This window comes from Taudactylus pleione, unplaced genomic scaffold, assembly GCF_031769625.1.
Source record: "Taudactylus pleione unplaced genomic scaffold, aTauple2 ptg000279l, whole genome shotgun sequence".
Taxonomy (NCBI): Eukaryota; Metazoa; Chordata; class Amphibia; order Anura; family Myobatrachidae; genus Taudactylus; species Taudactylus pleione.
Window position 1 is genome coordinate 2,732,448 of NW_028284681.1, and position 22,131 is coordinate 2,754,578.

General features: G+C 46.4%; 1 protein-coding gene across 4 annotated transcripts in view; it reads right to left on the reverse strand.

Annotated features, from left to right (window-relative positions):
- The window catches only part of NCOA5 (nuclear receptor coactivator 5), an 82,410-nt gene extending 79,669 nt beyond the window's left edge, over positions 1 to 2,741 (reverse strand). For 2 of the 4 annotated variants that reach the window (XM_088481935.1, XM_088481934.1), the window contains exon 1: positions 2,406 to 2,741. The gene's annotated coding sequence lies outside the window, so the exon portion shown is untranslated. The remainder of the gene's footprint in view (positions 1 to 2,405) is intronic. The other 2 variants (XM_088481937.1, XM_088481936.1) reach the window with 1 other exon arrangement.
- Between the last annotated feature and the right edge of the window lie 19,390 nt (positions 2,742 to 22,131).

Sequence of the window (22,131 nt, forward strand, 5' to 3'; positions counted from 1 at the left end):
CCCCACTGGTCGCACATCGCATAGTCAGATCTGCTGTGCAGTAGGGCAGATCTGACAATCTAGGACGTGATGCACTGTGAAAGTCTGGATGCAGGAGAGATCGTATGAAGATTGGACACCAAATTGTGTGCAGAGCTGCCGGGGAGAGTTTTAAGGGAAATCGTACACATCGGCTGTCGTGTGCAGATCGCCATGTGTGGCCAGCTTAACAATACAATGACCCCAGAACATTGAATTTGTGCTGCAAAAGTAATCAAAACGTAAGCATAAACTATTAGTTTTAGAATGTAAGCTCTTACGAGCAGGGTCCTCTACCCTCTTGTGCTTCTCCCTACTTTAGTTTCATCTACTTCTTAAGGGGCCTATCCATTAGCAGATAAATTTGAACGATTAACGATTTATCGTTCAGTCATTCAATTTATCTGCTAATGGATAGGCTCTGAACGATAAAAATGCACACTCCCGCGGCCAACAAATTTGGTCTTTTGTCTCTCCAACATGTTGGTCAATTATCGTTTATCGCTGACAGATAAGAGATATCTGTCACGGTAAACAGCGAACAAATTTTTTTCATGGAAATGGAAAAAAACAAAAATAAAAATCCACTCCCAGAATGATGTCATGCAATATCGTTCGTCGTTTGCAAAAATCTGTCATGTACATTACAGATATGTCACAGCTGCCCCAGGAATTTTCAAAAGATAAATCTTTTGTCTTTTAGAAAGATCTGCTACTAGGGCACCTAACACTTGGTTGCTTATCTGGGTTTTATGGGGCTCTATTTACTACAATCCGCATATTGAATGCGGATTGTAGTGTGATATTACCGAGTGAATTCGCATTGCGAATTCAGGCAATATCACAGGGATTTACTATACATCCCTTGCAGGGACAGAGCTTGTGATAAAGCTCTGCCCCTGCGGATCCCATCCGCACTCTAGTCGCGGTATTTTCGGAAAAAATACCGCGACTAAGAGCCCGCGCATGCACCGACCCACCATCGCTGCTACCCCCAACGGCGCTAAGCTCCGCGATCGCAGACCCCCGCGACCCCCCCTCCCTTCATTACACTTAACTGCATCCTCCTGGCCTCCGGAGATCTCCCATACTGCACTGGGACCCGATCACCAGCCCGCAGTGCACTATGGGAGACCAGCTGACCGGAGAGGAGCCATCACCGGAGGCCCGATCACAGGTCCCTGGATTCAAGTAAAAAAAAAAATATATATATATATATATATATTTCCATTTTTTTTTTCTTTTTTTTTTTTTTTTTACAGCAATCAGCTTGCGGTCTGTTTAGACCACATGGCTGATTACTGGTACCGGCTCCCGCCTCTGCTCTCCCCGTTAGAGCAGAGTGGGAGCCTGATAACCGGGGGAGACCCTGGATAACGCCACCTCCAGGTGGCGTTATCATCACAGGGCTTCCCCCGGTATTTTTTTACAATTTATTTTTAGTAAATCTGGTCGGATCACATTTCCCATTACAATTATGGGAAATGCGATCTGCTTTACTAAAAATAAGTGATACTAGGGGTTGGAGTAGAATTTTACTAATTCTACTCCAATTGCCCTGTAATAACTACAGATGAAACTAAAATAATGTGAAAACACCCTTTTTTCACTTTATTTTAGTAAAAATAATGTTAATAAATAGAGCCCTTGGTCACTAATGTAGCAATATATATATTATCCATGTCCTGGTCCTGTATTGTTCTGTAAGTCACTTGTCTACAACTTGTTTATGTACTTTGTAAGGTGCTGTGGAACATTTGTGGGGCCATATAAATAATAATAAAGAATAAAGCCAAAAAAAAGCACAAACATTCACACAAAAAAAAACCCCTCCAAAAAAAAACCTCCTAGTAAATTAAGGTCTCAAGGTTTAATAATGTACTAAAACACGCGGGTAGAGGCCAGTACGACGTAACTATTAAAGTAACTGTGTGCAGGTGCAATAATAAAAATATATTACATAGGAGAGCGAATAATCCCAGTGGGCAGCAGCATCTTGTGGGAATCCACGTTAATGAGCCAGCGAGACAGAAGTACAAGGCGGCTGTGAGAGGGAGGAGGAGTAGTGCAGTAATGGAGGGAAATGTGAGGGTCATCTCCCGGATTAGAATGTAACCACAGCAATCCCCAGTATAAATGGTGACCTGACCACATCACCACCACGTGACGAGTTAGCAGACGGTAAATACAGGTGACAGGAAAATAGAATATACCGAGCAGCCGCTGTGAGGAAGCCGCTCAGGCAGCAGCTCTTTACCCTACGGCATGCGGCGACATGAGGCGGAGTGCGTGTGTGTATGCGGCTGCGTGTGCTTGCAGCATGTATATCGGGGTACTACTACTAACATAGGCTCCTTCATACACTGTGAGGCGTCAACGTCGCTCACCTGAACACGCTGGATTCTCTTCTACAGCCGGTGCCGAGACTCCCTTCCCCGGCGTCACTGACCGTTCCCGGGCACAAAGCCGATAGATACACGCTCCTTTACTCAAGTTCTTCTCGCGGCTTCACTTTACGACTAGAGGCCACCGCCCCCTTCCTCCTTCGCTGGTCTCTAAGGTTACACCCAATGATTGGGCTGCGTAAACCACGTGACTGGGCTCCCTGCCGCCATCTTGTCTGCGGATAGTTCTCCTCAGCACCTAATGGCTGCTGATGACGTAAAAGTGAAAGCTGGCGCTATGCAGTATAGCCTACCGTCCAGACCAACATGACCTCCTCCACCCAGTACAAAATGCTCTGCTCCTGGACTTTCTACCTAATTAATGATTGCAGCCACCTGTGTTGAACTAGTTAATAGACAAGGCAGGTGTTTTACCACAGGTGGCTGCAATCATCAATTAACCACTTAACTGACGATTTTTTCCCCCAAAAAAACCGCTCCAAAATTGTCAGGTTTTTGTATGAGTGAATTAGGTGAGGAACATCCATTTTACCTTCTGATTTGTAAAAAAATAGTTTTTTTGACATAACTGAACATTGGAACCACCATCAGAAACATCGTGACCAGTGCAACGTTCAATTAGAGACCAGATACAGAAACCAGCTAGGTATGTCAGGGGCATTAGGGGGGAGGTTAAACTTTCCACCAGTGACTGCTTAGTTCTGCAGGCGCTGGGTAGGGGGTCCTGCCTTGCTGACCGATCAGCAGCACAGCAGAAAGAGGGGGAGAGGGTGCAGGCCAGGGTCCCTTTGAGAGCAGCAGCTGCGGGGAAGATTCTCTGCCTGCAGTGGCCCTCATGTTTATCTGTCTGGACGAAATTTTACGTCCAGTACAGATAAAGAACTGCCTGGTGTGCACAGAAAATTACGGACATGCCAGGCAAGTGGTTAAGTGAGAAATCCTGGAGCAGAGCATATTGTACCAGATGGAAGGGGTCATGTTGGAGGGTCTGGTATATGCGGCGCTTTGAAGGAGACACGAATGCTCTGCTTTCTTTTATGGTTCGGATAGCGATGTATTCGCCCAAATAATCTGCTTAAAATATTTTATTATGAAGTATCTTCTAACATTTAGGGTCCTATTCATCAAGTTAAAATTGTAGTGAATATTAGTTTTAAATTTGCATATTAAAATAAAAGTGTAATTCATTATTCTCCTTTCATAAAATGATCACTTCCGAAAAGTGCCTCCTTTTGCGGAGACAGCTTTTCATACCAGTGACTATTTTCACCTGCTGCTGGTAGGAATCCAGCTCCCTGCCATATGATGATGCTAGTGCGCATGAGCGGCACCCTCGCCCAGTGGTAAAGGAGTGGTCACCAAGACAAAGGAGCAGTCAACTGGACAAGAGGAAACTGCAGTGTCCCCTCGCGGGCTTGCTTCGTCTGCAACACTTCGGGCACGATTGCTCACTTCGCTTGTCTCAGGTTTATATTCCCCCTCTATGTCCACGTGGATAGTAACACTGGTAGCTGACCTCTGCCATACCAGACACATGGTTGTGACGTCAGAGGTCCTTTCTCCAACTTGGAGCTAGCAACAACCCTGTGGAGTGGCAGGGTTGTATTTAGGGGACCGAGTGCCCCTGGCAAAGAAAGGGACTGGGGACCCTCCCCTTCATATTTTTGGTATAGTGTAGTGATCGAAGGTTCAGTCTGTGGTGTGTTACAGGGTCAATCTTGTGTAGTGCAGTATGTGCATGGTTAGTATGTGATGTAGTGAAGTGTGATTTAAAAGGGGGTTGAACTGCGCTGATGCGTAATGGCGGGAGGCATGTTCCAGTGTGCTGTGGTGATGGTGAGTGTGTGGGGGTAGATAAATGGGGTTGGGGGCGGGTGTTGGGTGGATGGTACGTGGGATGGTGTTGGTTTCTAGAATGTGTATGCGGGTGGGGGTGTGGGTGTGCAATGGTTCGGTGGAGTGCTACACCTTTGTGCGGGAGTACCGTGTCCTGCACTGGTTAGATTGGTGATAAGTGGGGAGGGGGGGGTGTTAAGGTGCACTCTGTCTTGGTGTTATGGTATGGTTCATGGGTGTGGTGAAGTGAAAGGGGAGGAGATGAGAGGGGGAGGGAGATGTAAAATGTATGGGTGGATGAAATGAAAAAAGCCAAGCACAAAGGGTTGGGGGCCAAATCTTTTATTGGAGAAGTCACAGTGCTGCTCCTGATGGGTCCAGGGCAGTGTGGGGGTGTGGGATGGGTGAGACTCCGGGTGGGGAAGTTGGTGGACCCTTTCAAGGGGCTCCTTGACGTGCGGTTCAGTGACCAGCACGTGTCCCCTGCTGGACCTATGGTCTACAGTCTGTGGAGTCTCACTGAGTGGGTTATGGAGCTGGGTGAGTGGGACACCGAGGTGGCGTCCCACGTGGTGAGGGGATAGTCTCGGAGTACTTACCTACCAGTAGGATTTGTGGTAGGTGGTGTGTCGACGTTGCTGCTGTGTGGTATGATGATGCTTGTAATGGTAGGTAAGTTGCGAAATTCAATTGGAGCGTATAGGGTCGGTCTGTGTACAGTGCACAGGTTCAATATGTGGTGTGCGCAGGGTCAATTTGTAGTGTGTAGTGCAGGGTAATTTTGTTGTAGAATGAGCAGTTTCCCTCCCTAAAGCATACTTAGATTACATACCAATGTCAGTCTGCTTGTTTTTTCACAGTGCCGACACATAGAGGCTGCACCATACTTACGACTTATGAATTCTCCCGGGAGAAGAAGCAGGTGGGTGGAGTTGGGTGCGGGGCCGACCGGAACGTGTCATTAAGTGGGCAGAATGCAGGAGAAGTGCCTACCCTTTCAGGGGTGCAGGGGGTTACTCGAAAAATTGAGAGACCCCTGCAATTTCCAGGTGGATAGGCAAGTATGGGCTGCATCTGTCTGTCCCTGGGCAAACACTCTGGAGCCTGCGCTCTCTATGACAGCAAAAGGATGGACCAAAGGAAGTGGTATCCAGTAGAGGGATCAAACAGGATGAAGTCTAGTCCCTGGAAACCATCAGACCCATTTCCCCGATCTACCAGCTGGCCATTAAAAGTAGCAGGGGGAGGAGAGCAGGATGTGTAGAGGTGAGGCCGCACCGCAAGGATGTGCCTGCAAACCATAGCACAGTACTCTCCTCCCCTCGTGAATTGTCAGTTGCAGATGGCTGGCAGACCCTGTAGAGGGGTGGAGTCTATAATATAACTGAACAAAATATATATATATATGCCAGCGGAAGTTGCAGGCAGGCCCCGTAGGCTGCAAAGTCTTGTGAGTAATCCAGCCCTGGCGGATGGCACGCTGGGCGGCGCCCCTCAGCCAGCGCACCTGGCGAATGCCATCCTGGCCAATAGGTAGATACACCCCTGGCTGTGGGAGCTGTAGCTTCTCATCGGGACAAGATTGTGTAAGTCAGGCAACAGTTGTTGCCCATGGTATGAAAAAGCCCATTGTTGTCATGCCGGGGCAAAAGACAAAAAAATCCACTTCTCACGTGTGGAATTATTTCCGCCCAAATCCGGACAACAGTTGTCAAGCCATCTGTAACCGATGCCAAACAAGAGTGAGTAGAGGTAAGGACCTTAACCATCTAGGAACCTCCTCCTTGTTACATCACTTGGAACGCATTCATCAAATTCTAAAGCACTGCTGTGTCCGAGGGACTCCAGCCTTACAGCACAACTACCTCCGCAGTGTGTACACATCATATCCCAGTTGCCGCATCCATTCACAGCGGCATAAACTGCACTGCAGCGTCTGAGGATCCAGCTCAACATCATGGCTATCTCTGCTGCAGAGTACTCCCAGCTTACCAAGTGCCGTGTGTCTACTCCAGCAGCACAGTGCACACTGCTGTGTCTGAGGGTCTCCAGCCTTACACCGCAACTACCTCCGCATTGTGTGTACACATCATCTCCCAGTTGTCGCATCCCTTCCCGGAGGCATTAACCGCAGTGCAGCGTCTGAGTGGACTGAGCCTAAGCACCACGCCAATCTCTGCTGCTCTGCGTCTTTATTGTACATCAGTTATCTCCGCTGCTCTGCATCTTGCCAAGTATCTCCAGCCCTCAAGGCTGCTCCGTGACCGTTAGGCACCCCCACGGAAGTATTCGGTTTCGGGTGTGGGAAGGGGGGTTAAGGTTAGGCACTGCCCTGGGGGAGGTTATGGTTAGGCACTAGGGGGGAAGGTTAGGGTTGGGCATCACCAAGGGAGGGATAGTGTTAGGGGGGGAGAGAGGTAGGGGACTTATCTCTCCTGTCCGCATCTTCTGGCTTCCGATGTCAGGATATGAACCGCTGGGACTTCATACCCATTTCGATTCACGCATAGGAGGAGGTGAGTATGGAATTTTTTTTTTTATAGGCATCTTTGGATTCCTACTTGGAGAAGTGGACGTGATGGGCTTCAGGGATATGGCCCGTATTCAATTTGAAGCGTTAAGTCCGGATCCACGTTAAGTTACCGCCGATGATGTAATCGCCTGTTTTGGTTTTACCCCATATTCAATTTGAAAGACTTTCCGCCTAAGCGGAAAGTCAATGCAATGTAATAGGCGGTAAAGTATCGCCTATGAATGGCAGATGGAAAAAAGTGCAGAATTGGGGTTTTGGGGTGCAACGTTTTTGGAACCCCCGTGCAGCCTTCAGAAAGTCCCCCAAAAGTAATCTGTGTCAAAAAATAAAAAAAAAAACTTAAGGACACCCCAAAAATTTACTTTGAAAAAGGGTGCAAAAAAAAAACAACTAGCAAACTTGACTCTTGGGGGGTCCCCAAGTATGCCCCAAATGTTTTTTTGATTGCAGGTGTTTGCGGCAGCTGGATTTATGACGATTTTTTCAAGTTCACTTTTTCAACTTTAAATATGCTGACCCCCATTTTCAAGTACCCCAAATTTGCTGGGATAACTTATTTTCTGGAAAAAATACTCCTAAATACTATTCTGCATCAGGTATAGAAAAACGCTATTTAGCAGCTATTGAGCCCATTTAAAAACACCAAATACCTTCAGCGAGCCAAACCGGAGGGTACCATAGTGAACCCTCGTGTCAGAGCATCATTTGGGGGGTGACAGGCTGATTTCCCCAAAAATTACAGTACTTTCCGCTTGTTACAGTATCGCCGGGTGCCGTTTACGCATACTTTGAAATTGAATACGGGGTAAAGCGTGCACGCGCGCGATACTTTAACACCTACAAAACAGGCGAAGTCTGCGTTAAGTCCGGGCCGCTTTAAATTAACGTGGCTCGGCTCAAATTGAATATGGGCCTATGTGAGATAGTGAGTAGGAGTGTACATGTGAGTATGCATGTATGTTTTTATTAAACTTGTACTGTCACGGTGTGTGTGTACTGTGTTTACTTTAATATTTCTTTTGCAGTGGAACTACTGCCAGCATGCGGGGGAGGATTGCTGGAACCTGTAGTTCCACTGCAAAAGACAATATTTTTTACTTTAATTTACACCACACTACACTATCAACCCGGTACCCACTGGCCGTTTGTCCCCTGTATTTTCACAACCAGTACTGGATCTCAAAAAGCCCGGCGCTGCTTGTTCTTTGGGAAGGGGGCCACACGGTTTTATTTTGTTTTGTTTTTTTACACCGGTTTTCATTTTTTTAACACAAATTCCCTGATGGATCTCACTGATCCATCCGTGCATCTGTGTCTATTTATTTTTTTACATGATGATGCATGCCTCACAGATCTCTCTGACAGGGGCGTCTTAACACTCCCCGTGCGGGTCCCCCCCCTTTCCCCCCCAGTGGCCGGCAGCCGACTGATGTGGCTGGCCAGCCACCGGAGCATTAGTAGACTCCGGGCACTAGAGTGTGCCCTGAGTCTACTGCGCATGCGCAGAACACCGGGACCACGGGCAGGTAAGTTTAAAATAATATAGGTGCAGGGTGTGTGGTGCGGGGCTCCCCCGCACACACCACCCATTATAGATACGCCACTGCTCACTGATCCGTGCATGCATCTGTCGGCTATCGCACACGATCTAATGAAATATGCAAATCATTAGATCGTGCATGATAGATCTTCTGTACATCGTGCACTGGAGCTGCCGGGAAAAGTTCAAGGGAAATCGTTAACGAGATTGGATTGTTGCCTACGTCGTACCATGTGTAGGGGGCCTTAAGGCTGTGTACACAGCTGAACAATTTATCTGCAGATCGACCGATCTCACAATTGATCTGACGATGGAGCACAAACGAAGCAGTTCATGCTAGTACACACTAAACAACCAGTTTTGCTACCAAAAGATATATCTGTTCTGAGAATAATGGCCAATTAATCTTTTACTTTGTAACTCTATTGTGTGGTCCACAGTTTGTCCGTGCACCAGGGGCGTATCTATAATGGGTGCAGGGTGTGCGGGGCACATGGGCCCCTGGGTCCAGGGGGACCCCACACCGCACACCCTGCACCCTTAATATACTTACCTGTCCAGAGTCCACGTCGGCGTGGGGGTCCGACGCTGTAAAAACATCTGGAAAATGGGCGAGGTGGCCATTTTTCCGTCGTTTGTGCATGCGCAGTACAGGAAAAATGGCCACCGCAGCCATTTTCCCGGTGACCTGCGCATGCACTTTATAGACTCTGGGCACACTCTAGTGCCCAGAGGCCCTGATTCAGAGCCGGACGCTCTGACCAGAGCGCTCGCTCTGAATCAGGGCCGTCCTAGTTAAATTTGGAGCGGCCTTTTGGACGCTCGCATAGCTGTGGGTTACCACCCACAGCTTATGCGAGCATCCATGATGATGGTCGCGATGGTCAAGACCATCGCGACCATCGGGCTTGCGTCGAGACCCTGCGGTAGGGTCTCCGTGACCGCGAGCCCTGGAGTGATTTTGGCTCTATCAGAGCCAAAATCACTCCCACTGACATCACTGTCACTCACCATCGACAGCACGCCCCCTTTGGTGCGAGACCCGGAGCGACAGCTTGGCTCTCGCTATCCGGGTCTCGTGCATGCGCACGACGGAGCTCCCTCCGTTGTGCGCATGCGCATTTGGGTACCATCGACCCGCTTGCGAGCGTCCTGCGCTCGCGAGCAGGTCTGAATGAGACCCAGAGTCTATAACTCCGGCTCTGGGCGCGCACAGCTCAGTGTGCGCTGCCTACTTGCGAACGGAGAGGAGGGGGCCCGTGACGGAGACTGCACACGGGCCCCCTCCTCACTATAAATGCCCCTGCCGTGCACACTGGCAGATATACAGATATATCTGCTAGATATATCATCATTGGCTGTGCAGCAGGAACGACCTGATATTTCTGTGAATGTCAAGGATTGTTTATATTAATCAAAAGGATAGGAAGATTTATGTTATGAGTGGAGGAGGATTGTATTAGAAACATAGGTCTCGATCCAATTAGGTGCGATGTACTCGCGTGTGCGAGTCATCACTACAGTGGCCAGTGGCGAGCAAATTCAGGCGAATTCAGTGGTGAGTCGGGCTGCGAAGGTGCTGTGCCGGGCCATTGCTGGCGTTTTAACGCCGTTGCCACGGGACATCGCACCTAATTGGATCGAGCCCATAGAATTTGATGGCAGATAAGAACCATTTGGCTCATCTAGTCTGCCCCTTTAGGGTTAGATTATTTGGGTTAGGGTTGTTAGGTGGATAGGGTTGTTTCGGCATTACCTCCAGCTGTTGTTGAACTACAAACCCCAGCATGCACTGCAACAGTTTTAGCATGGCCAAATAGCAAAACTGTGGCAAGGCATGCTGGGATATGTAGTTCTTCAACAGCTGGGGGGGGGGGCAATTATTGCCCACCCCTAGGTTAGGGTATTACAGTTAGGGGTTGTGATATTAGGGTTAAGGTTGGGTTAGAGGCTTGGTTAGGGTCGGCGGTTAAGGTTATTAGGGGGTTAGGGTTAGGGTTGTTTGTGTTAGAGTTTTAGGCAGGGTTGAAAAAAAAACATTTGAAAAAAATGTAAATTTTTTTTCGTCTAAACCTTTTTTTGTTTAAACCAGGTTGTATTTTTTTGCATTCACTTTTTAACTAAAAAAATTTGAAACCTGCTTATTATTTTAATAGTGTGAAACATTGCTATGCAATAGAAACCTTGATCAACCATGTTTTAATGCTTTTTAACATTAACAATCCAAAGTTAAGATTTTTATATCTCATCAAAAGAGAGCCAGACATACCCCGGTATCCAATTAGCCCCAATATTTTTTTATTTTTTGGGGGGGGGGGAACCATTAATCCCTGTTTTTCCCGATTGGACCTATGTGTTTTTGTCATTGCAGCAGTGAAAAAACTGCACTTTTCGTGGATTATGTACCTGATGTGTCCCGAAAAAAACCCATGGCGAAGTCTGCGTTAAGTCCGGGCCGCTTTAAATTAACGTGGCTCGGCTCAAATTGAATATGGGCCTATGTGAGATAGAGAGTAGGAGTGTACATGTGAGTATGCATGTATGTTTTTATTAAACTTGTACTGTCACGGTGTGTGTGTACTGTGTTTACTTTAATATTTCTTTTGCAGTGGAACTACTGCCAGCATGCGGGGGAGGATTGCTGGAACCTGTAGTTCCACTGCAAAAGACAATATTTTTTACTTTAATTTACACCACACTACACTATCAACCCGGTACCCACTGGCCGTTTGTCCCCTGTATTTTCACAACCAGTACTGGATCTCAAAAAGCCCGGCGCTGCTTGTTCTTTGGGAAGGGGGCCACACGGTTTTATTTTGTTTTGTTTTTTTACACCGGTTTTCATTTTTTTAACACAAATTCCCTGATGGATCTCACTGATCCATCCGTGCATCTGTGTCTATTTATTTTTTTACATGATGATGCATGCCTCACAGATCTCTCTGACAGGGGCGTCTTAACACTCCCCGTGCGGGTCCCCCCCCTTTCCCCCCCAGTGGCCGGCAGCCGACTGATGTGGCTGGCCAGCCACCGGAGCATTAGTAGACTCCGGGCACTAGAGTGTGCCCTGAGTCTACTGCGCATGCGCAGAACACCGGGACCAAGGGCAGGTAAGTTTAAAATAATATAGGTGCAGGGTGTGTGGTGCGGGGCTCCCCCGCACACACTGCACCCATTATAGATACGCCACTGCTCACTGATCCGTGCATGCATCTGTCGGCTATCGCACACGATCTAATGAAATATGCAAATCATTAGATCGTGCATGATAGATCTTCTGTACATCGTGCACTGGAGCTGCCGGGAAAAGTTCAAGGGAAATCGTTAACGAGATTGGATTGTTGCCTACGTCGTACCATGTGTAGGGGGCCTTAAGGCTGTGTACACAGCTGAACAATTTATCTGCAGATCGACCGATCTCACAATTGATCTGACGATGGAGCACAAACGAAGCAGTTCATGCTAGTACACACTAAACAACCAGTTTTGCTACCAAAAGATATATCTGTTCTGAGAATAATGGCCAATTAATCTTTTACTTTGTAACTCTATTGTGTGGTCCACAGTTTGTCCGTGCACCAGGGGCGTATCTATAATGGGTGCAGGGTGTGCGGGGCACATGGGCCCCTGGGTCCAGGGGGACCCCACACCGCACACCCTGCACCCTTAATATACTTACCTGTCCAGAGTCCACGTCGGCGTGGGGGTCCGACGCTGTAAAAACATCTGGAAAATGGGCGAGGTGGCCATTTTTCCGTCGTTTGTGCATGCGCAGTACAGGAAAAATGGCCACCGCAGCCATTTTCCCGGTGACCTGCGCATGCACTTTATAGACTCTGGGCACACTCTAGTGCCCAGAGGCCCTGATTCAGAGCCGGACGCTCTGACCAGAGCGCTCGCTCTGAATCAGGGCCGTCCTAGTTAAATTTGGAGCGGCCTTTTGGACGCTCGCATAGCTGTGGGTTACCACCCACAGCTTATGCGAGCATCCATGATGATGGTCGCGATGGTCAAGACCATCGCGACCATCGGGCTTGCGTCGAGACCCTGCGGTAGGGTCTCCGTGACCGCGAGCCCTGGAGTGATTTTGGCTCTATCAGAGCCAAAATCACTCCCACTGACATCACTGTCACTCACCATCGACAGCACGCCCCCTTTGGTGCGAGACCCGGAGCGACAGCTTGGCTCTCGCTATCCGGGTCTCGTGCATGCGCACGACGGAGCTCCCTCCGTTGTGCGCATGCGCATTTGGGTACCATCGACCCGCTTGCGAGCGTCCTGCGCTCGCGAGCAGGTCTGAATGAGACCCAGAGTCTATAACTCCGGCTCTGGGCGCGCACAGCTCAGTGTGCGCTGCCTACTTGCGAACGGAGAGGAGGGGGCCCGTGACGGAGACTGCACACGGGCCCCCTCCTCACTATAAATGCCCCTGCCGTGCACACTGGCAGATATACAGATATATCTGCTAGATATATCATCATTGGCTGTGCAGCAGGAACGACCTGATATTTCTGTGAATGTCAAGGATTGTTTATATTAATCAAAAGGATAGGAAGATTTATGTTATGAGTGGAGGAGGATTGTATTAGAAACATAGGTCTCGATCCAATTAGGTGCGATGTACTCGCGTGTGCGAGTCATCACTACAGTGGCCAGTGGCGAGCAAATTCAGGCGAATTCAGTGGTGAGTCGGGCTGCGAAGGTGCTGTGCCGGGCCATTGCTGGCGTTTTAACGCCGTTGCCACGGGACATCGCACCTAATTGGATCGAGCCCATAGAATTTGATGGCAGATAAGAACCATTTGGCTCATCTAGTCTGCCCCTTTAGGGTTAGATTATTTGGGTTAGGGTTGTTAGGTGGATAGGGTTGTTTCGGCATTACCTCCAGCTGTTGTTGAACTACAAACCCCAGCATGCACTGCAACAGTTTTAGCATGGCCAAATAGCAAAACTGTGGCAAGGCATGCTGGGATATGTAGTTCTTCAACAGCTGGGGGGGGGGGCAATTATTGCCCACCCCTAGGTTAGGGTATTACAGTTAGGGGTTGTGATATTAGGGTTAAGGTTGGGTTAGAGGCTTGGTTAGGGTCGGCGGTTAAGGTTATTAGGGGGTTAGGGTTAGGGTTGTTTGTGTTAGAGTTTTAGGCAGGGTTGAAAAAAAAACATTTGAAAAAAATGTAAATTTTTTTTCGTCTAAACCTTTTTTTGTTTAAACCAGGTTGTATTTTTTTGCATTCACTTTTTAACTAAAAAAATTTGAAACCTGCTTATTATTTTAATAGTGTGAAACATTGCTATGCAATAGAAACCTTGATCAACCATGTTTTAATGCTTTTTAACATTAACAATCCAAAGTTAAGATTTTTATATCTCATCAAAAGAGAGCCAGACATACCCCGGTATCCAATTAGCCCCAATATTTTTTTATTTTTTTGGGGGGGGGGAACCATTAATCCCTGTTTTTCCCGATTGGACCTATGTGTTTTTGTCATTGCAGCAGTGAAAAAACTGCACTTTTCGTGGATTATGTACCTGATGTGTCCCGAAAAAAACCCATGATAAGTGCTGGTGTCAAGCGGCACTTTGGGGCTTATTGAATAGCTTTGCAACGATCCATTAGAAGCGCTACTTTGGATACCGCTGTAAGTCTTTCTTCCTTACACTCAATTCAGTAGGGGGTAAATTTACTTAGGTCCGTATTTGCACAAAATTCATTTCATATGTGTAACCACTTTACATCACTCTGCACACAACAATGATGCCTATAAAAGGGGACAAACCAGCTGCATACCTTCCTCTGATTACATCATGGCTTGTATTCAGCAGCATGGCTCTGATGCAGGGTGCTGTGGGCTTTCTGACACTCTACAACCAGACTGAAAGGACCCAGGAGCAATAAAATGAGCAAGGTCAGCAGGGTTTGCAGATTCCGCGGAGGCGGTGCAGGCCTCGTATTTTTTAGAGGGCGTTTGAACCTGAATGCATTGGTCGATGCCGTGGTTATACAGATGTTCCAACTCAATCGTAACAACTTACTCCATCTGTATGACCTCGTCAAACTTTATCTAGACCCTGACACAGCATGCTCATGCTCTCTCAGGCCTGCATTAAGTCCTGGCTGTGTTGCAATTTCTGACTACTGGGAATTATCAGTCTGTCACTGATAGTCTGGGATCTCACAGTCCACCTTCTCTGGGTACCTGATGCAGGTGTTGGCTGCATCCCAGCCTTTGATTGGCACCTCTATCTGCTTCCCTAGCCAGAAGTCAAAGAGGCATGCAGTCAGGGTAGGTTTTTATTGCATTGCAGGCATGTCCTGGGTGAGATTGACTGCACACACATTAGGCTGAGACCACCCAGGGCCCGTGCACATATTTATTTGAATATGCACCACAGACTCCACTAATGTGCAAGTGGTTTGTGTTGCAAACTTGAAAGCAATGAGTGTTGTGGTGGGTTACCCTGGCACTTGCCATTACTCATTTATCCTCAGCCAGTCAGCCCTTCATGATAAATTTGAGGCCGGAGATATGCTGGAGGGTTGGCTTCTGCGTGAGTTAGGATTTCACAAACCCTTTAATAACAGCACACATGTATGTTTATTAATTACTAATGTATGTTTTTACTCTATGTGTGTATTTAAGGGTACTCTGAGTACGGCTGTTTCACCTGGCTACTGACTTTGTTGCTGCTTCCAGAATCCCCTGCTGAGCACACGTATAATGATGCACATAAGGTGTGATAGAAATAATTTTTGGGCTACTGAAAACTAGGGCCCTCATTCAGAGCCGCTCGTTAACAGCAGTTAACGATGTTGAGAAATCGTTGCGTTCCGATGTTGAGAAACCGCGCATGCGTCGGTGTAACACTGCGCATGTGCGTACGGCATATTGCGAGCTTTTTTTGTCTCGTTCGTCAAATTGCGAACAGGAAGTGACATGTCCAATGTGATTGACAGAACAGGCCGTTTTTGGGCGTTGACGGGGGTGGAGATGGAAAAACGCAGGTGTGGCGAGGCGTTTTTGGGGCGTACATACATTATCTGATGCGAACGTCAAATGTGTTCGTACCAAGTCATACGTCACTGGATGATGCTCTTTCCGTTCAAACTACTCGCACAGCTTGGGGGTCTGGATTACTCGACCACAATGGCGATGGCCTTGTCCTCCGTCTCGGGCCTCCACGATGTTTCATCGATTAATCACGGCTTGTCAGAAAAACAATCAACTTTGAATTGAAAACCAGCTTGTAATGTGTTTTGAAAAGAGTTTTTTTGGTTAGCACAAAACCGTACGCAGGTGGAAATCATAGCTGCTAATTTCTGGATTACACAATCAATTAGCGTACATTTGTAGTTATGTTTTTTTTGGTTTGAATTTTGTTTTTGTCCTATTGTAACAATAATGTCATCATGTTTGTGTGTATTTTACCATTTTGCTTTGGTCAGGAGAATTTGCATCGTTATGTAATTTTTAAAGTGTTCCTTAAAGAGCCCTTTTTTTTTACATTTTTTTTTTTTTTTTTGGGAGGTCGTTTTTGCCTTGTAGGCCAGGATTAACTCTAAACCATTTATAAAATAATGTCAGAATACAATGTAGAACATTTTTCAAAAATGTATTTGAAAATAAAAACATTTTCTGGACCATTTTTGGCCCAAACTTTTTGGCCAGTGTTATTCCAATAAAAATTATAATTGGTCCAAACATAAAAGGTATGGAAACTTAAAACAAAAAATTAAAAACAATTCACAAGAAAGGAGAGGGAAGTTTTGGCCAGAAAGGAATATGGGGCAAGCACAGAAGGAGTGTGGGAAAAGTAGCCAGTGCTGTCAACGTTTTCTCCCCCGTTTGGCTGGGGGAGGGTGGGCGCCAGACCGGGTCCGGGATGTCATCGGGCTGGCCTGTCCAGAGGCAGATGTTGTGGCCTCTGGACTAGGCACAGGGCTAGGCACATTTGGAGGATTGGCTGATGTTGTGCCAGAGGTGGAGGATCCTGATGTTCCGGCAGGAAGGGAGGTCAGCTCCACCATGTGCTGGCGAACGAGCTGCTCCAGGGCATTGGCGATGCGGATGTTGGCCCTGGTATTTTCCGCCAGGGCCTGACCAATGGTCACGTTGGCCGCAGCATTTTGCTCCAGGGCCTCAGCCACCCGTAGCAGACTGGCGTCCATCCTCTGCAGAATCTCTGTATGGAAATCCGATTTAAAATTGAGTTCTGTGAGGAGTGCCACTGCCTGCGAGGGGGATTGCCCTGGACTGGCTTCTGCAGGGTCCTCAGCCGGATGTACTGGTTCCTCCCCTGCAGAGCCAGCAGAAATTCTGCGGCCAAGGCTCCCCTCTGGAGAAGACTCATCCGCCTGTGTCTGTGAGAAAAATTAGAAAAGAGTCACATTAGAATCTACATATTGGCACAGTAACATTTCAGAGTTGGTTACATCACAATATTTACCTGGGACAACATGAGGAGCCGCAAAGTCTGGCATGTCCGTATCCATGTTGGACACGCCAAACACCTCCACAGCCTGCACACACCCCTGTGCCAGCTCTTCCAAATCATTCAACTCCAATGACACAGGGGTGGGACCCCCACCTGTCCCCCTTGCATGCCTAGCCCTGTCCGCCATTTTTTGTTTCAGGCGATATTTGAAGTCTTGCCATCTGTGGGTGAAAAAGTAACCATTATTCCTGCATTTTTTTTGTTTTGGGTTTTAGGGGGGTCAAGTTTTTACTTACCGCCGTTTGACATCCCGGGCTAGACGGACTTAATAACCCACCCTATTGACAGCACTGGCTATCTCCTCCCACATTCTCCACTTCTGGCTTGCACCCATATTCCTGTCTGTCTGTGGCAGGATGTCCACACACTTCTGAACCAAAACCTCCATCTCCTTTCTTGTGAATTGTGGCTGCCTTTTATTTTTCCCTGCTTTGCCCGGAATACTGAGCCCAGCAGCCTCTTCCATGTCATCCCCCTCACCTATTTGTTTAAACGTTGAGAAATTTAAGCTTGCAAACTTTCACTATATTATGTTCCCAAATAATCCTTGTTTGGAAATGCCTGAAAAACTTACCGGCCGACTCTTGGCCATTGTTTCCCTGGTCTGTAGCCATTTCTTACATCCAAACAAGAAATACACCAGAACGTTTTTTTTGGGTCGTGACGTATTTATACATCCGTCCTTATTTTTCGTCCGCATCATTGATTGTGCGTTCCTATGATCCCGCCTTAATTTGCGCGGGAAAATAAACACTATTTATGGCTTTGGGCATCTCGAGTCGAGGTGGCGGGTGTTGGTTGTTGGAGGTTACATTGGTCGGAGTGGATTGTTGGCGGGAATTGTATTTGGCGGTGTTTGGCATTTTTTTCTGTGTGTATTTTTGGAGATTTTCTTTCCATTCGCTTTTTTTGGTGTGTTTGTTTTATTTGTCGTGTCATTTTTTGGTAAGTTTTTGGCCATCTTCCTTTTGTTCACTTTGTGTATCCTTCTTTTTGATAAATTTTGTTCGCTAATTTTTTTCAAATTCTCCTTTGGTAGGTTTCTTTTGGCTCTGCCCCAACGACCTTTTTATCCGGTGACTTATATATCCTCTATTGGTAAGTTTGTTTTTTCACTTGTTTATTAAATGTTCCTGTTTAGTTTAACGCAACTTTGTTTCACCTTACAGTTTTAACCTTTGGTTTTGTGATTCCTAAATGTATGAACTGATTAGCGCATTTTTATCTGGTTATTTTCTGTATTGTAATTGCAAACTAATTAGCGCATTTTTATCTGGTTATTTTCTGTCTTGTAATTGCGTACTAACTAGCGCATTTTTATCTGGTTATTTTCTGTCTTGTAATTGCGTACTAATTAGCGCATTTTTATCTGGTTATTTTCTGTATTGTAATTGCGAACTAATTAGCGCAATTTTATCTGGTTATATTGTAATTGCGAACTAATTAGCGCATTTTTATCTGGTTATTTTCTGTCTTGTAATTGTGTACTAATTAGCGCATTTTTATCTGGATATTTTCTGTATTGTAATTGCGAACTAATTAGCGCATTTTTATCTGGTTATTTTCTGTCTTGTAATTGCGTACTAATTAGCGCATTTTTATCTGGTTATTTTCTGTCTTGTAATTGTGAACTAATTAGCGCATTTTTATCTGGTTATTTTCTGTATTGTAATTGCGTACTAATTAGCGCATTTTTGGCTGGTTATTTTCTGTTGTTAAATTGGTTGTGATTTACCGTTAGATTTATTTTTGAATTTGGGGCCCAAATTGTGGTAGTCTGCGCACTGTCGTTTTTGCTCTTTGCCGAAATGTGTGTTTATCCCCTTTTATGTTTAGTATTGTACCCAATTTAGATTCCTACATGGCCACCCTAAATTTATGCATTGTTTGTTTGTTTATAATTTTAGGCTTGGTAAATCATGACAATACCCCGGCATGTAAGCATCATTGGATTGTATCGTAAAGATAAGTTAATTTTAAATTTTTGGGGGGCAAAAAAACCTTACATTCAATTCTTGCCATTTCAGGTTGATCTTGGTCGGATTGTTGTGGCCATGCTCCCGGAAGCCGACCAACCTCAATCTCGTCCCAGGCGTAGGCATCGTAGGCGTGCAAGGCCCCAGATATATCGAACACGTGTCACCCTTTTTGGAATGCCCGATGATGGTGTTAAGACGCTACCGTCTTCCGCCCCATATCATCATAGACACTCTCTCGTTAATAGAGAGTGATCTTGAACTGCAAATTGACAGTCCTGCAGCAATACCACCACTTACGCAATTTATGGCGGTGTTACATTTCTGTGCCTCAGGATCGTTTCAAACAACGGTGGGAATAGTTGCGGGAATCTCCCAATCCTCCTTTTCCAGGATCCTGAGGGCAGTGATGGAGGCCCTTTTCAAGCACCTCCATCATTTTATTCAAATGCCTTTGGATATGGGTGCCCTTAGTGTGGCCAAGGCCAATTTTTACCAAATAGCTGGCTTCCCACACATCATAGGGGTTGTGGATGGTACTCACATACCACTTCAGCCTCCAGCACGGCTGGAGGCAATTTTTCGCAACCGCAAACACTATCACTCCCTGAATGAAATGGTGGTATGTGATGCCTCCCTCCAGATCCTATCCCTGAATGCAAAATTACCCGGAAGTGCACATGACTCATTCGTCATCCGGCAATCAGGGATATGGCAAAAATTAAATAACCTACAAGCTGGTGATGCGTGGCTTCTGGGTAAGTGGAGACCTTTAGTACATAACAATGTTAAGCTTGATACACAGTGTTCCTGATGTTGTCACTTCTTTTTCACAGGAGACAGTGGCTACCCTTGCACGCCCTGGCTGCTCACTCCTTATTTGGCTCCCACACCAGGGCCACAAAGTAATTTTAATTCCGCACTTACAGCCACCAGGCAAGTGGTGGAGTGCTGTATCAGCCTTTTAAAAGGCAGATTCAGATGCCTCCACCGCTCTGGTGGTGAGCTCATGTATTTGCCGGATATGGTTTCGAAAATTGTGGTCCTGTGTGGGATATTTCACAACATCGCCATAAGGAGTGGTGTCCCAATGCAGCCAGAGGATGCCTTGCCTGAGGATGGCCCCCCCCGAGGTTGGTCGGAGGTCAGTATGTGGGGGGGCCATACGCGATGATGTGGTGGCCAGATATTTTAGGTAATTATTGGCACAAAAGAAGTTCTTTGACACAATGTGGTAAGGATTTTGGGAGACCATCTAATTAATTTGTTTATTATTTCCCATCTTCTGTTTGATTTCATAATCTTTGGGACTGAAACGATGACTACTTCCTGCTACACAAAACAAACCTTCATGGGGACACATTGGATATATGTTCTGGACCCAATATTGCAACGCAACATTTGTGGAATCATGGTGGCATGCTCATTCGTCAACCAGTTCTTGATTTTTCTTTACTTTTTTCATATGGTGTTTGATGGGTTGTACATTTTGTTATCACTGTGTGTATTGTTTGTGAGCCAACACTTTGGTATTTTAGTTATGTGTGGAATACATTTTTTGAGAGTGTAATTTTGCAAAATTTCTTGAACATTGCAAGCAAGTGTAACCAGGTTCACCCACGTTAAAATTGCTTAAGGGTTAATCCTGTAATGTCGCAATTTGCCCAAAATTTAAATATGCTTTCTGGGTCAAAACAAACACCAAAAGGTATTATGTACAATCAGTATGCTTTGGAATCTCGGGCTAAGCAGGTTGCCCCCAAAATTGGAACATGTAAAATGTACTAATTGCAAAAATGTAACACAAAAAATTTCCCCAAGCCGATTGTTACTGTTAGCTGTTTCATGTGGCTGTTTTCTAAAAATCAACAACACACAATCTTAGTGACATTAGTTGCAAATACTTGCTGCAAGAGTCTACTTATGTAAGTGTAAACAATCTAAGATTTGGAGACAAGGAATGAGACTTTATTATGAAAAATAATTTTGGTATAAAATAAAAAAATTATGGATGCAGGATCCCAGCTATATGGTCAAGGACCACCAGCAGGCCGATCACGTGGCCCCGCATCACTTGGACGCACCCGGCTAGGTCCGCCAAACGCCTCTTGTCCTCTGTGGGTTAGAAAAGTGTGGGGCTTAATACATAATTAATGAAACACCCAGAAAAAACAAGCAAAACAAAGCTATCCAAAAATGACAATATTGTGACCAAAAGCACATTTAACCCAAAAAACAAAAATGGACACCCAAAAATGGAAAAAAAAACAAAAAACTGTTTTGCCATGTGGGATATGTGTATGGGGAAATCAGCAGTAAAAGGTAAAGACAAACAGAGATATACCCAAACTTGGGACATACCAAAAAAAGGAAAAGGCACAGACACAGGATTAGATCCAAACATTTTAAAACACAAAAAAGGTTAAAAGGGAAACATACCGTTCAAAATGACGGCTGGCCCAGAACCAACTCCCTCGTCCTCCTCGGAGGTGGCCACATTCCCCAACGAGGTGGGAGGGGTGATGACGGATTCCGAGGAGGGGGTAGTCACGAGAGGGGTGGTTGGAGGGGAGGGGGAATTGGGATGGAGGGGAAGTAGCACAGAGGGATGTGCGACACGGTCTGTGCAGGCTGGGGAGGAGGGGGAATTTAGGGTATTTTGGGGTGAGGATGTTTGGTTGGGGAGAGGGGCCGAGAGCGCCGTCTTTGACGGCGATGACGCCGTAGTCTTCGCTCTGCCCCTAAATGATGGAAAACAAATTGAGGTTAGTTTAGAACATCACCTTGTTAAACGCTAATTGTTAAACCCCAAAAAATGTAAACATGCACATGCAGATATGAGTACAAATAATAAATAGGCCATACATGAAAACATGCACATGCAGATATGAGTACAAATAATAAATAGGCCATACATGTAAACATGCACATGCAGATATGAGTACAAATAATAAATAGGCCATACATGAAAACATGCACATGCAGTTAGGGCCACAAAGATAAACATGAAAACCACAGTCCAAAAAACTTACTTTCCGCTATCTGCATGCGAAAGCATGCCAGCAAGCGGGGCGTCCGCCGTTGCAGGTCGGACCACCTGCGCTCCAGCTGGCCGATCTGGCGGCGTGAGCCGAAGGAACGCAGGCGGCCACGTACCTCCGCATATGCGGAGCACTTTTCCCGATTGGTGATGGGGGGAGGCTGGCTGGTGATCCGCCTGTCCATCACCTCGGTTAAGACCATGAGCTCGCGCTGAACGTACGTACGAACGCCCACTTGCATCCGGCTCTGAATGAGGGCCAAAGTTCCTCTGTCTGGACAGTTCTA